Source organism: Triticum dicoccoides, chromosome 3B (assembly GCF_002162155.2).
Source record: "Triticum dicoccoides isolate Atlit2015 ecotype Zavitan chromosome 3B, WEW_v2.0, whole genome shotgun sequence".
In the NCBI taxonomy this organism is placed as follows: Eukaryota; Viridiplantae; Streptophyta; class Magnoliopsida; order Poales; family Poaceae; genus Triticum; species Triticum dicoccoides.
This window is the reverse complement of record NC_041385.1, coordinates 57,090,580-57,106,512: the sequence shown is the minus strand read 5'-3', so window position 1 is coordinate 57,106,512 and position 15,933 is coordinate 57,090,580.

Here is a 15,933-nt window from a genome sequence, read left to right as displayed (position 1 = left end):
CTACGTGGACTGGGGAGGCTGCTAGTGACCAAAACGCCACAGTAGGAATATTTTGGTCATAAACGTCCACGACCTTCTCACAGAGAAGGTCGCTATAGTCAGTTTACGACCCTCAGCTTTTGACCTTCTGTTTTTGGTCACAAAAAGGTCGCAAATGAAAAATTATGACCTTTCAGTGACCAATAGTGGAGGTCACAAGATAGCATATTTCTTGTAGTGACCCCGTCAATTAACTCCACACATAAGTCCGGGTCCTCTTGGGAGTCCGGATCGAGGGACCGTCCTGGGTCCTCGGGTTGCAGAGGAGGGTTGTTTATCTCCTTCACAGTCTGGCGCAGCTCCTGCGTTAAACATCGCTAGACTAAGTACTCAATTATGGGAATTTCAAAAGCGGGTAGACAAGTGGAAGTGTTCACTCACCCATCTTGGAGGACTGTACATAGAGAATCCGCCCCATGGGTTGACACAGAGGAATTCCTCTTCTTCTCCCTTGTATAAAGCGGATAAGATCTTCGTTAGAGTGGCGGCCGAATCCGTCCCCTTGCGACCGCACCGGGTGACGTCGTCCTCCCCGTTGAAATCCCACATGGGGTGGCCTCTATACTGAAGCGGTTGCACCCCCCGCATAATGCATGTGGCCATGACCTCGATCATGGTCAATCCAAAATGAGCCAACAATCTTATCCGGCTCATCAGGTAAACGATGTCCCTATCAGTTTCCCTCTGAGGGTTTCATGGGCGCCAGCTCAGGCATTTCTTCAACAGAGCGTTGTTAAACTCAGGAAGGCCGATCCGTACAGGGTCCGGCAGGGGGACGTCATCCATATAAAACCATTCCGAAGGCCAGTCCTCGGACGCCTTCTTTGGGGTACCGGATAGATATCTGGTCCCCGCAATGCGCCATAGTTCGGCTCCGCCCACTTGATAAATTGACCCCTCCTGAGAGCGGGGCACAAGGCAGAACAACCTCTTTCACAGCGCGAAATGGGCCTCGATGCCCAAAAACAGCTCGCAGAGGGCCACGAAGCGCGCAACATGCAGAATGGAGGCAGGAGTGAGGTTGTGTAGCTGGAGGCCGTAAAACTCCAGTAACCCTCGGAGAAACGGATGAATTGGAAATCCGAGTCCTCTTATTAAATAGGGTACTAGGCATACCTGCTCTCCTTGAGAGGGATTGGGGACGCTCTCCGCCTGCTCGCCGCCATTATAGGTGGCGATCCCGGCTCGAACTGGGACCATATATGCTGGGGGGAGGAGCCCCTTGTATTGAAGCACTACTAGCTTGCTATGCAGGACGAAACACCGCTCCCAATCTCCGGGCCGAGGGCTAGAGAGGCGAGAGGAGGAGCTGCTTCGACCGGCCATGGTGGAATGGATCTCTGTCGAAAGCGCTCTGGTGAATACTCGCGGAGGGAAGGTGGTGTGAATTGGATCTAAAGCCCCATCTCTTTTATGGGCGGCTCATTTACACGGCTGGGGGGTAAATGAAAAAAAACCTGGCTTTTCGCATTCGTTTGACACGTGGAAGATGGTCATTATTAGGGCACAGAAGCTGAGGAGAGCAACACGCACTAGAAGCCGGACACTATCCGACAAGCACATGGAATTTGGAGAAGAACTCGCCTTGCAATGCCGAAGACAAACTTGCACGCCGGACTTATCGTCATTGAAGCCTGGTTCGGGGGCTACTGAGGGAGTCCTAGATTAGGGGGTGTCCGGATGGCCAGACTATGACCTTTGGCCAGACTCCCGGACTATGAAGATACAAGATTGAAGACTTCGTCCCGTGTCCGGATAGGACTTTCCTTGGCGTGGAAGGCAAGCTTGGTGATATGATATGAAGATCTCCTCCCATTGTAACCGACTCTGTGTAACCCTAGCCCTCTCCGGTGTCTATATAAACCGGAGAGTTTTAGTCCGTAGGACGAACAACAATCATACCATAGGCTAGCTTCTAGGGTTTAGCCTCTCCGATCTCGTGGTAGATCAACTCTTGTACTACCCATATCATCAATATTAATCAAGCAGGAGTAGGGTTTTACCTCCATCGAGAGGGCCCGAACCTGGGTAAAAACATCGTGTCCCTTGTCTCCTGTTACCATCCGCCTAGATGCACAGTTCGGGACCCCCTACCCGAGATCCGCCGGTTTTGACACCGACACCAGGACTCCCTCAGTAGCCCCTAACTAGGCTTCAATGACGACGTGTCCGGCGCATAGATTGTCTTCGGCATTGCAAGGCGGGTTCCATCTCCGGATACTCAAAGATAATTTCCGAACACAAGGACCGTGTCCGGCTCTGCAAGATAAATTCCATACACCACCGTAGAGAGAATAATAGACCACGAATCAAATCTGCTGATAACTCTTTGTAGCATGACATCACGCCATGGCCCGGTCATTATTCGAACCGTTTTCTACAACCTGCTTCCGCACATATCGCGAGGCGGTTTCCTTGGCACGTCTTGTCAAAGCAGAGATCGTGTCCCCTTATCGCGGGATCTCCATCAATACTGGTATGGGTAACCCAACCAGCGCCATCAATTGAGGCGCTTAGAAAATAAGTGATTTCAAGAGGCAAGTGGGGAGGTGCACATTTTGCATCGTCTTTGTAAAGGGACAAGGATCTCCCGTTTTCACCCACGCCTTCTTCCTCCTTTGCTCATCCGTTCTCGCATCCTCGAGCTCCAGCGCCCAAGTTCTCACCTTCTCCGTAGGACCGCAGCATGTCCGGAGCGGGAGGCAAGTGGATGGCCTCCTCTGTCACATAGGAGGACATTACCAAGCTTCGGGAGGCCGGATACCTGGCCGAGAGCATCACGCACAGGCTTCCGGCAGAGGGACAGATTACTCCCACCCCAAAGTCTCGGGATAGAGTAGTATTTCTCCCTCATTTCATCCGCGGACTAGGATTTCTGCTCCACCCATTTTTCTGTGGGCTCATGTATTACTACGGGCTAGATTTTCACGACCTAGCCCCGAATTTTGTCCTCAACATCTCGGCATTCATCGTCATGTGCGAGGCCTTCCTCCCCATCAAGTCCCACTTCGGCCTGTGGTTGAAAATCTTCTTCGTGAAGCCGAAGATCGTGAGCAGCCAACAGGCGGAGTGCGGAGGTGCCATGGTGGGCAGAATTCCCAATGTTACATGGCTTGACGGCTCCTTCGTGGAGACTGTGAAAGGGTGGCAATCAGGGTGGTTCTACATCACCAAGCCACGCAATGCCGACTGGGTGGTCGGCCCCCAAATTCATATCCGGAATCCCCATGCGGCTCACTTCTTGGAAAAAGAAGGGTCTGGCCTAGGGCGAACCCACGGAGCTGACCGGACTCGAGACCTGCATCATAAGTATGAGGGACAAGAAGATAAAACTTGTCAACATGGTCCAGGTCATGCTCGTTCGCCGGATTCTCCCGTGTCAAAGACAGGCATTCGGTATGTGGGAGTTCGATCCGGCCGAACACCAGATGCTGCAGGAACTCTTCGACACGACACACTTAGACATCTGGAAGGTACTGTTCAAGGCCAGTGAAGCTCCTCCTCCTCTTTTCGAGGACCGCGGGCTCAGCACAAGGCGCCTCGCCAGTCTGGTAACTCCTCTGACTATTACAAGATGTTCCTTTCCCAGTACATTCGTGGGAGGATTTTTAAGTCACCATGTTGACCAAACTGGATTGGGTGGAGACAGCGGAGCGGATTGACTGTCCGGCTCCGTTGCCTGAGGATCCAATAGACACACTCCTAGCGGAGATGCTGGTTCCGGCGCCTTACAAGGTGTCGGAGAAAAAGTCCAAAAAGAAGGCCACGGGGACCCGGAAGGGTCTCCGGCACGAGGCCGCATCAGACGCCTCGCTAGAAGATGATGAGGTGCACTCCTCCCACGAAGGGGACGAGAGAAAGAGGAAGGCCGCCTCAACTGAGGGGGCCGAAGGGTCCAAGAAGGCGGCCACGGGGACCAGAAAAGGTCTCCAGCGCAAGGCCGTGATAGAATCATCATCCAAAGATGACGAGGAAGGTCCCCCCCCCCCCCCGAAGACGGGGGAAATGTGAAGAAATGCCCCCTCCCTGCACCAGGGAGGAGAAGAAAAGGAAGGTCGCCCCGTCGGGGGAGGCCGGGACGCCGAAGAAGGGAAAGGCATCCCTTCCAGATCACTCCTCTACCGCTGCTTATAGTGACGAGGAGTGGCCGCCCAGGGGAAAGCCCCGGGCGAGGTCGTAAGTATCCGCATTCTGTAATATTTTTTCGTGCGACTTTGACCTTATGGCTTGTAACAACACCGAACACTTATAAGCAGTCCGGCCGGGTCCAATCTCGGGGTGTCATCTTCGGAGGAGTCTCTGGGCGAGTCGGAGATGAATTCACTCCCGACAGCCACCTCCCCACGACCTGCGGATGACACCGAGGTGTTGTCCCGGAGGATACCAGAGCAGTAGGTGACGGTTCCGGAGACGCCCCAAGGCGAAATCCCAGACTCCGGGCGCGTGGGGGGTAAGACCCCCATGGATTATGCTGACGAGAGCCACAGCAAATCTGGCTCCCAGCCAGTTACTGCACCGGAGCCTCCAAAGGTTCCGAATTCAGAAGGCAGCCCCTCACGAAGGAGGGCGAGCCGGCCATGCCGATGACCTCCACCCAGCTGGAGGCATCGGATAATTTGTTGGAAGTGCTTCAAGGTGCTTCCATTGATGATGAGCACCGTACTCTTATGAGTACGGTGATTGAGAAGGTTCGGTTCGCCAAGAGCGGGTTGACCGAAGCCTGCACCAGCCTACTAACAGGCTTTGAGGTAAGTAACGAAAAAGTGTGAGGAAATATCACCCGATAGACAGTAGCCCCTGGTACTCTAGTTGGTGTTCGGGAGAAAAATCCAAACGGAGGGTCAACTAAAAAACCACAGGAAGCTAATAGTATTTGTCTTATGTGAACAAACAGGCATTACTGCTGACCGCCGCTGCACGCATGGATGAGGTCGCCGGACTCAAGCGCGCCCTGGGGCAGGCCGAAGAAGAGCTCGGCCTCGTGAAGAAGCAGCTCAAGGAGAACAAAGGTAAGTGAAACCCCGTCCCTGTGTCGTATAGAGGAGAAAAAAGTGATGATGCTAACAAAAATCATCGTGGTTTTTGATAGGAACCGCGACCGAAGTGGCGGCCCTGAAGAAAGCGTTGTCCGCAGCCGAAGCCAAGGCGGCTACGGAGCGCACCGAGCGTGAGAAGCAAGATGCTCGGGTGGGAGAGGTACAGCAAGAGCTCTAGGAGCTCGGCAAGAAGTTCGAGTCCTTGGAGCATGACTTCAAGACGCAAGAGTCTGAGCTTGTGAAGGCCCTCCAGAGCGTGATAGACGCCAAGGCCGAAGCCCAGAAGGCCCTCCAGGAGATCCAGGTGGCCAAGAAGATAGCGGAGGGTAAGGCATTCTTTATGCAAAGCAAGCATGTGGAGGAGTCATTTATTTTACTTACACGAATTCGGTGCTCTCCAGGGGCATTCGCAGATCTGCCACGCAGCATTTCGGATGCCGCAGAGTTCTATCGTGCTGAAGAGGGGAGCTCAATGGAGAAGCTGTTCTGGTCCCAATACATTGGAACCGAACACCTGATGCCTCTAAGTGACCAACTGAAGCAATTGGTCGAACTCCACAATGCGGCCGAACTGGCCATGAAGAACCTCATAGTCCGGATGTGGCCTGGCAAGCCCCTGCCCGGCAGCTACTTTGGCCTGATAAAGCGGATGGTAAATGCCTGTCCACGGCTAGAAGTTATCAAGTAGTCCATTTGTATTGAGGGTTCCCGGCGGGCCTTTGCCCGCGCGAAGATGCATTGGGCCAAACTGGATGCTGAGAAGCCAGTGAAGGATGGACCCCTGGAGGGTAAGGAGCATCGCTACCCCGAAAAATATTATGATGGCGTTATGGAAGGCGCTCGGCTTGTGGAAAATGAATGTCCTAACAACATAATTTTTGAGTGAATGTACTCATGTCGTCTTTGTAATATGAGAACAAGTTTGTTTGCGCTATATAACGCTTTGTTTGATTTGAAATATTACCTTCTATGTGGCCGTTTATCAAAATCTGAAAGTAGGCCAGTCGTCGGCTTCCGCCCCCTTGTAACTAGTACTAGGGTGTTCGTGGAAACCCCAAACACTCTTTATCCAAATTCTTGGTCCTTTAAGGAGGTGTTTAGCGCAGCGAACAAGGCAATCGGACTATTCGGCTTTATAACTCTCACTTGGCCATAAAAGTCTATAATTTTAAATTTCGGCGAAGCCCCTAGTATTCGGAAGGCAGAACTGGGGCGCTATACACACCTAAATCGGGCAAGGCCGATTCCTCGCCTTAAGCGGAAAAAATCTTTAAGGATTTGGTACCTCGCGAACAGCGACCAGCTCTCGCCGCATCATGACGATCGGTTTCCGGCTTTCTCTACTGAGGTGCTCGTCCGGAAGAACCGGGACACAATTGCAGTAGTTCTCCATGTGCTACCTTAGCCGATATAACGGAACGTAAGGTACCAAAATAAGGGAGCCGGGCTAACCCAACTATTGACCCAAGACATGATTCGGAGCTGATGCATATAATGTTATAAGTTCGGGGTGCCGCACTGTCGAAAGTGTTCGGACTTTTCTTGCCATATTATGGGGCTCGATAAGAAGCCCCTGGCAAACTGAGCGTACCAAAATGTACGGATGCAATATTAAATAAATATTCAAGGGAAAATATGAAGATATTAGTAAGAAGTTGACGTTGTTATACCGTTTCCCATTATTATTTGTATAATATGTCAAGGCGTATGTTTACAATTAATGCATTAAGCGAAAACAAATAGGACCATTTGACATGTCATATCCAAGGGCAGGCTATATGCAGGTATGTAAAACAGGTATAACGATCATTAATTAACAGAGACCACCTGGGTACTCCCTTGTGTGCAAAGCCTCTTGCCTCCTTGGTGTTCCCTCCTGTAATGAGTCCGATTATCCGATCTCTCTGAAGGGGCTGCCCGAAAGTAGGGTCCTGAAAGAAAGAAAGAAAAATGGTGTGCGGGCCTCATGGCGGCTGAACCGCACTGCAGGCCGCATTGTCGTCTCGCCTCCACCTATGCCCATGGTATTTTAAGCGCGTATTTGTGTGCGCGTGGCACGAACGCCGCCTGAATGGGGCTGGGTGGAGGCCGGGTTGCTAATCGAGCTCCTGGTGTGCCTGAAGGTCCTGTTGCGGGGTGCTCCGGACTCGCTTGACAGTGTTCAGGGTTGTCGTTGCCGAATTGGCTATTTGTCGAAGGAGGCTGCTTTGTACTTCTGCCGCGAGGGCCGCAGTGTGCTCTTTCGTACGGAGGGAGCAGTCTGTGTTTCCATTGACTGTTATAACCCCGCGAGGTCCTGGCATTTTGAGCTTGAGGTATGCATAGTGTGGTACCGCACTGAATCGAGCAAACGCGGTTCGTCCAAGTAGTGCATGATAGCCACTACGGAAAGGGACGATATCGAAGATTAACTCCTTGCTTCGGAAGTTATCCGGAGATCCGAAGACCACTTCCAGTGTTATTGAGCCCGTACAGTGGGCCTCTACCCCTGGAATTACACCCTTGAAGGTGGTTTTGGTGGGTTTGATCCGTGATGGATCGATGCCCATTTTGTGCACTGTGTCCTGATAATGCAGGTTCAGGTTGCTGCCATCGTCCATGAGGACTCGCGTGAGGTGGAATCCGTCGATGATTGGGTCAAGGACCAATGCGGCTGAGCCACCGTGACGGATGCTGGTGGGATGGTCCCTAGGATGAGAGGTGATCGGGCAGGATGACCATGGATTGAACTTTGGGGCGATGGGCTCCATCGCATAGACTTCCCTAAGTGCACGCTTTCGCTCCCGTTTGGGGATGTGAGTGGCATAGATCATGTTCACCGTTTTCACCTGGGGGGAAATTTCTTCTGTCCCCCAATGTTCGGACGCCGGGGCTCCTCGTCATCATCGCTATGCAGCCCCTTGTCCTTGTTCTCGGCATTTATCTTGCCGCCTGTTTGAACACCCAGCAATCTCTCTTAGTGTGATTAGATGGTTTATCGGGGGTGCCATGAATCTGGCACGAGCGGTCGAGTATGCGGTCCAGACTGGACGATCCTGGATTGTTTCTTTTAAACGGCTTCTTCCGCTGACCGGATTTGGAGTTGCTGAATCCGGCATTGACTGTCGTATCATCGACATTGTCGCCATTGTTCCGACGCTAGTGTCTGTTGCGCCGTGGCTTTCCGTTACTGTCACGGATATCTGAAGTGCCAGAGTTTCCTGGCGCGGTGTTACTGCGAGCCAGCCAGCTGTCCTCACCCGCGCAAAAGCGGGTCATTAGTGTCATGAGGGACGCCATGGACTTCAGTTTTTCTTGGCCGAGGTGTCGGGCAAGCCACTCATCGTGGATATTATGCTTAAAGGCCGCCAGGGCCTCGGCGTCCGGACAGTCGACAATTTGGTTCTTTTTATTTAGGAACCGAGTCCAGAATTTCCTGGCTGACTCTCAGGGCTGTTGGGTGATGTGACTTAAGTCATCAGCATCCGGTGGTCGCACGTAGGTGTCCTGGAAGTTATCAAGGAATGCGTCCTCAAGATTTTCCCAACTGCCAATGGAGTTTGCTGGCAGGCTATTCAGCCAATGTCTAGCTAGCCCTTTAAGCTTGAGGGGGAGATACTTGATGGCATGTAGGTCATCACCGCGAGCCATGTGAATGTGGAGACGAAAATCTCCGATCCACGCTGCGGGGTCTATTGTGCCATCGTATGACTCGATCTTGACAGGTTTAAACCCTTCTGGGAATTCATGTTCCATTACTTCATCAGTGAAGCACAGGGGGTGTGCGGCGCCTCTGTGCCGGGCTATGTCGCGATGCAGTCCAATTAGGTCTGGTCGGTTATGTTCGGCCCGGCCGGATTTACTAGTATTGTATTCGGTATTTTGATCAGCGTCATGGGCTGTGGCGCACCCCCGTGATCCGTAGATCGATCTTGGTTGTCCTGCATTATTTTCCAATATGTCTTGCAGGTCCTGTGTATTGCCCCGGGCCATAGTGAACCGGCGTGGGGGTGCGGGCTGGTATCTGGCCTGATATGGCGTTTTATCCTGGCCACGGGGTGGCCGTTCAGCCTCATCCTGTGCTGGAAGTTCAGGCTCTTCGGCCTCTTCTTCTAGCGATTTGTGCTTTGGGTATCCTCTGATAGGGGGCCCGAGTCCGTATTCCTCGGCCGCCAGGACCTCGGTCCATCTGTCTGCGAGCAGATCTTGATTAGCTTGGAGTTGTTGCTGCTTCTTTTTCAGGCTTCTTGTCGTGGCTATAAGCCGGCGCTTGAAGCACTCCTGCTCTATGGGATCCTCTGGTACGCCGAATTCGTCATCAACGAGGCTCACCTCGTCTTCGGAGGGAGGCATATAGTTATCATCCTCCAAGTATCTGTCTGTCGCCTGTTCGTCTGGGCTGACCTGCCCGTGTTCCTGTTCGGCTTGCTCGAAGGTGGGTTGATTAGGATTGTATTCCTCTTCGGCACCATCTGGATTTTCTTCTACAGTGCCGGTGTTGCTGTGGCGGGGCTTGGAGCAGCGCCGGTGACGCCCATGCTTTGATTTCTTACCTGAGGGGTTATCTCCTATTGCCTCATCGCCATTGTTTTCTTTGGGAGTATCCACCATATATATATCATATGAAGAGGTGGCAGTCCAGCGCCCTGTGGGCGGTGGTTCCTGTTCTTCTCTCGCGTCGTCGTCTATATCGTCGATGTCTTCGGAGTCGAAGTTAAGCACGTCGGTCAAGTCATTGACCATGGCTATGAAATGGGTGGTGGGTGGGTGGTGAATTTCTTCGTCGCCTGCTTCCCACTCGAGCCGAACATAGTTTGGCCAGGAATCTCCTGATAGAGAGAGAGACCTTAATTAATTTAGCACATCGCCGAAAGAGGAGTGCTGGAAGATATCCGCGACGGTGAATTCCATTATTGGAGCCCAATCAGATTCGATGGGCATGGATGCATGCGGTCCGGGACCTACGACCAAAGGTAAGCCCGAGGGTCCGGAGACACAGATCTCCTTAGGAGAGGAGTCTGTGTTCGGCTCCAACACCGATGAGTGTGCGGCCTCCGGGGCGGGGTACATCCACCCGTCCTCGGAAGGCATGACCTGCTCTGGAACAAAGTCTAGAACCGTAGCAGGCGTGATGTTCCGAATACTGTCCGATGGTAGATCTAGGTCATGCACGTCGTGGTCGTTCGGCACTCCTGATATGGGCATGAAACCGTCGAAGATCAAGTCTCCATGGATGTCAGCAGTGTAGTTTAGGTTTCCAAACCTGACCTGATGGCCAGGGGCGTAGCTATCAATCTGCTCCAGATGGCCAAGCGAGTTGTCCCGCAGTGCGAAGCCGCCGAACAAAAAAAACTGTCCGGGAAGAAAAGTCTCACCCCGGACGGAATTGTTGAAGGTTGGAGAAGCCATCGAGCCTTACAGCGACGACACATAGGAACTCTCAATGAAAGCACCAATGTCGGTGTCAAAACCGGCGGATCTCGGGTATGGGGTCCCGAACTATGCATCTAAGGTTAATGGTAACATGAGACTGGGGACATGATGTTTACCCAGGTTCGGGCCCTCTTGATGGAGGTAATACCCTACTTCCTGCTTGATTGATCTTGATGATATGAGTATTACAAGAGTTGATCTACCACGAGATCAGAGAGGCTAAACCCTAGAAGCTATCCTATGGTATGATTGTTGTTGTGTCCTATGGACTAGACCCTCCGGTTTATATAGACACCGGAGAGGGCTAGAGTTACACAAAGTCGGTTACAGAGAAGGAGATCTACATCCGAATCTCCAAGCCTGCCTTCCACGCCAAGGAGAGTCCCATCCGGACACGGGACGAAGTCTTCAATCTTGTATCTTCATATTCCAACAGTCCGGACAAAGTATATAGTCCGGCTGTCCGGATACCCCCTTATCCAGGACTCCCTCAATGCCCACTACCCCCATATATAAAGGAGGGAGGGGCGCCGCCCCCTTCCCCTAGTCCAATTTGGACCAATGAGGGGTGTGTGCCACCTCCCCTTGGCCTGCCTCCTCTATTTCCGTATGGCCCAATAAGGCCCATTACTTCTCCCGGTGAATTCTCGTAACTCCCCGGTACTCCAAAAAATACCCGGATCACTCGGAACCTTTCCGATGTTCGAATATAGCCTTCCAATATATCGATTTTTACGTCTCAATCATTTTGAGACTCCTCGTCATGTCCATGATCTCATCCGGGACTCCGAACATACTTAGGTCATCAAAACACATAACTCATAATACAAATCATCATCGAATGTTAAGCGTGCGGACCCTACGGGTTCGAGAACTATGTAGACATGATCGAGGCACATCTCCGATACATAACCAATAGCGGAATATGGATGCTCATATTGGCTCCTACATATTCTACAAAGATCTTTATCGGTCAAACCGCATAACAACATACGTTGTTCGCTTTGTCGTCGGTATGTTACTTGCCTGATATTCGATCGTCGGTATCATCATACCTAGTTCAATCTCGTTACCAGCAAGTCTCTTTACTCTTTCCGTAATGCTTCATCCCGCAACTAACTCATTAGTCACATTGCTTGCAGGGCTTATAGTGATGAGCATTACCGAGAGGGCCCAGAGATACCTCTCCGATGCACGGAGTGACAAATCCTAATCTCGATCTATGCCAACCCAACAAACACCTTTGGAGACACCTGTAGAGCATCTTTATAATCACCCAATTACGTTGTGATGTTTGATAGCACATAAGGTGTTCCTCTGGTATTCGGGAGTTGCATAATCTCATAGTCTGAGGAACGTGTATAAGTCATGAAGAAAGCAGTAGCAATGAAACTGTAACGATCATAATGCTAATCTAACGGATGGGTCTTGTCCATCACATCACTCTCCTAATGATGTGATCCCCCTTATCAAATGACAACACATGTCTATGGTCCGGAAACATAACAATCTTTGATTAATGAGCTAGTCAAGTAGAGGCATACTAGGGACACTCTGTTTTGTCTATGTATTCACACATGTACTAAGTTTCTGGTTAATACAACTCTAGCATGAATAATAAACATTTATCATGATATAAGGAAATAAATAATAACTTTATTATTGCCTCTAGGGCATATTTTCTTCCGATAATAGGTTTTATTCTTCTTGGTCATGTTAAACCACTTCTCGTCAATATGGACAACATAATGCATAGTCTTGAACTTAGGCCTTGGTATTGTAGTTTTTTTTGACCAGAAATAGTAGGAAAGGCTCCTACTGTATAAATATATTAAAGAAAATGAGGCAGATGTACAATGTGGATATTTACATCAGGGGGGAGAGGTGGGGGGTGCACTTTGTGACCCACCAAGAAGAAAAGATAAATAAAGTCCTAGTTTAAAGAGTTTACAAAATCTAGCACCAGAGGCCTATTTACCACCTGAACCCTATGTTGCAAGAGCTCAAAGTCCTTTTTGAATCTATTCAGCCACGATCGAAAGGATGGGTCGACTGCCCTGAAGTGCTTATTGTTCCTTTCCTTCCAAAGGCTCCACGCGGCCACAGTGAATTTTTCAAATAGCATAGGCGTGGGGTGATCCCTTTTTTGGTCTTCAGTGGCTTTTAACTGACCCCCAAAAGGTTCTGTCAGGACCCCGACTCAGTGTCACATCGATCTAGCCTGTAACACCTCATATCAGTTTGCGGCCTCATGCACGGTATCCCCACGGGTGTCGCCTTACCTTTGCCCGGGACCGTTTGCGCCTTTTGGCTCACGTATATATGATAGTGTCGCTAGCATCCATATGATAAGGAGCCCGGGCTGACATGACTAGTCGTAAACCCAAAGTGGCACAGACTTACAGGGACAGGCGTCCATGACCTAGCATCGAACGTGTCGGTCATCAGCAAGTGGGTCCGGGCTGTAGCACTGGGCTAGCAGGACTCCGGTACTCAATGCGTGACATTTCCCCGAAGGGACAGACACTGGAACGAAGAAGGACACATGCCGGCCAGCCTAAGTGTTCCGGAGCAGTAGCAAGCTACCATGGCTCAACGGAAACACTAGGAGACATTTCCCGGTAAGAGAGGCTACTAAAGATAAACAACTAGATAGTCAGATCCCACACATACCAAGCATTTCAATCATACACACAATATGCTCGATATGTGCAAATATAACAAGGCATCACAACATGACTCTACGACACAAGTATGTATTCATTAGGCTCCGAGGAGCGAGATATTACAAACAGGGGTCTCATGACCCAACATTCAGAGCATACAAATCAAAGCACAAGCGGAAGCTATCATGTCTGAGTACAGACATCTATAAATGAAAAAGGCTGAGAAGCCTGACTATCTACCAGATCCTGCCAAGGGCACAAGATCGTAGCTGAGGTAACAAGCTAAACGTCGAAGTCCACGCGGAACTACTAGTGAGACTGACGTCTCTCTGCAAAACATAAAATGGGCAAACGTGAGTACAAATGTACCCAGCAAGACTTATATCAGAACTAACTACATATGCATCATTATCAACAAGGGGATGGTGGGGTTTAACTGCAGCAAGCCAGCTTTGACTCTGTGGCTATCCTAAACTATGACTGCAAGGAACTCCTTTGAGGTGGCGCACACGAGTCCACATATTCACCATATCAATACACCACTATGGATCCGCTCCCGTCTCCCTACGAGAACGCCATCCATAGCTCTCACGCTTATCTTGCGCATTTTAAAGTATCCACTTTCACTTGTCTATGAACTGTACAGGCAACCCAGAAGTCCTTTTCCGCGGACACGGCTATTCGAATAGATGATGTTAACCCTGCAGGGGTGTACTTCTTCACACACGCTCTCACCACTTACCGCCGTTTACATGACATGTACTCGACAACCTTCAAGTGGAAGCCCAACGTGGGTGTCGGCCACGACCTACCTAAACACTCAAGTCTCTAGTCTAGGTTTATCGCCTATTCGGGTTCCATCCATGAGGAGATCCGGCCAGGGTTTCGCTCACAGCCCCAAACGATGTGAACAGGGTTCCCGAGACACCAAACGGGCATCCGGTACACCGTGCCACGTACCTACCGCATCACAGCCCACCCCTATGGTCAGTGTTGTCCACGGCCTCCAGTAAGCTACAAACACTAGAAACTACTTGCAACTCCTGGATAGAGGACTATGGTGAATAAGAAGCCGAGAGGGTCCATTGGTTTCGGGCCCAATGCGTGGTAGTAGCTGTATCATGGATCACAAACACAGAACTCGGTTCCTGAGGACGGCTGCAATAAGACAACCCACCATGTACTCCTACATGGCCTCTCACCGCTACCTTTACCAAATCGTGTTCACACACTTAGCTCACCACAGTAGGACATGTTCATACACCTCTGATTCATTCCCGATGAATCAGACCTGACTCAACTCTAAGCAATAGCAGGCATGACAAACAAGCATGAATGAGTAGGCACAACAGGGCTTAAACAACTCCTACTCATGCTAGTGGGTTTCATCTATTTACTGTGGCAATCACAGGTCATGCAGAGGATAAAGGGGTTCAACTACCGCAGCAAATAACAGTTGAATCGATGTTGTCCTAATGCAGTAAAAGAGAGCAGGAGTGAGAGAGTGGGTTTGTATCGGAATGAACAAGGGGGTTTTGCTTGCATGGCACTTCCGAAGATAACATTGAGTCTTCATCAGTGTCAACGATCACATCATCGGTACAGCGTCTACCGAGGGGGAACAACACCGGCAAACACAGAAGAAACACGATCAATGCAGTGCACAATATGATGCATGCTATGACATGGCAACATGCTGGTGTTTTGAGCTAATGCAGCTAGCAACAAAGTTAAATGAAGTTGGTTTGAATCCAAGATTCAAATTCAAACTCCATATGTGATTATTCGGATGCCATTTAATTGATTTGACCTAATCAGCAGGTATAAGTTGTTCTAACATGCATGAAAATGGTACAGATGGATAGACTGGATTTTTCTGATCATTTTTCATATATAATTTATTTCATTTGGAGTTACAGTTGAATTCCTATGAATTTTAGAAGTTTAGTGTATTTTCTGGAATTTCCTGAATTATTTTAAATCCAGAAAATGGTTAACTGCATCAGCATTGCGTCACTATGATGTCATCAGGTCAACAGACGCTGCTGCTGGTCAAACCTGACCAGTGGGGTCCACTGGTCAGTGACTGAGGCTGGTTAGTGCCGCTGACGTGTGGGCCCAGTCAACGGCCACGTCAGCACGGTCAAAACTGACGCGTGGGGCCACTGCAATTAGATTAAACTTAATCTATTTTAGTTAGCCGGTTAGTTAGGCGGTGGGGCTCGGCTGTCTGTGACACGGTGCGGTGGTTAGTGGCTAATTAAGCCAGCCACGTCAGCTTGGTCAAACCTGGGTCAACTCGCCGGAGTTGACCCGCGGCTCCTCGCCGGCGACGCCAGCAACGGCGGAGGGCGTCGGAAACGCTCCTCCGGTGACGAAATCAGCGACAGCGATCATCTACGCGTATCTGGCGCTCAGCCGCATCCATCAAGGCAAGCGGGAGGGGCTGAGGTGGTCTACAGCACCGACGGCGTCGAGCTTTGCGGCGGCCGGAGTTCGGCGGGGAGGGGAGGAGGAGCTACGGTGCACTAGAGGAGAAACCGGAGGGTGCTACGTGCTCCTGGGGTTCGCTGAGCACGCTGACGTGCTCGTTTTCGAGCTTACGCGTCTGTGGCCATGACGGCGACATGGCCGGCGGAGCCGAGCTCTCGGCTGTGATGGCGAACGGGGTTTGGGGGCAGCTCAAGCAACGTGACTAGGGGGAGAAGGAAGAGGATCTCACGGGGAGTTGGCCGGTGCAGACGACAGGGCCGGGGAAGCGTCGGAGCGAGCGAGACGGC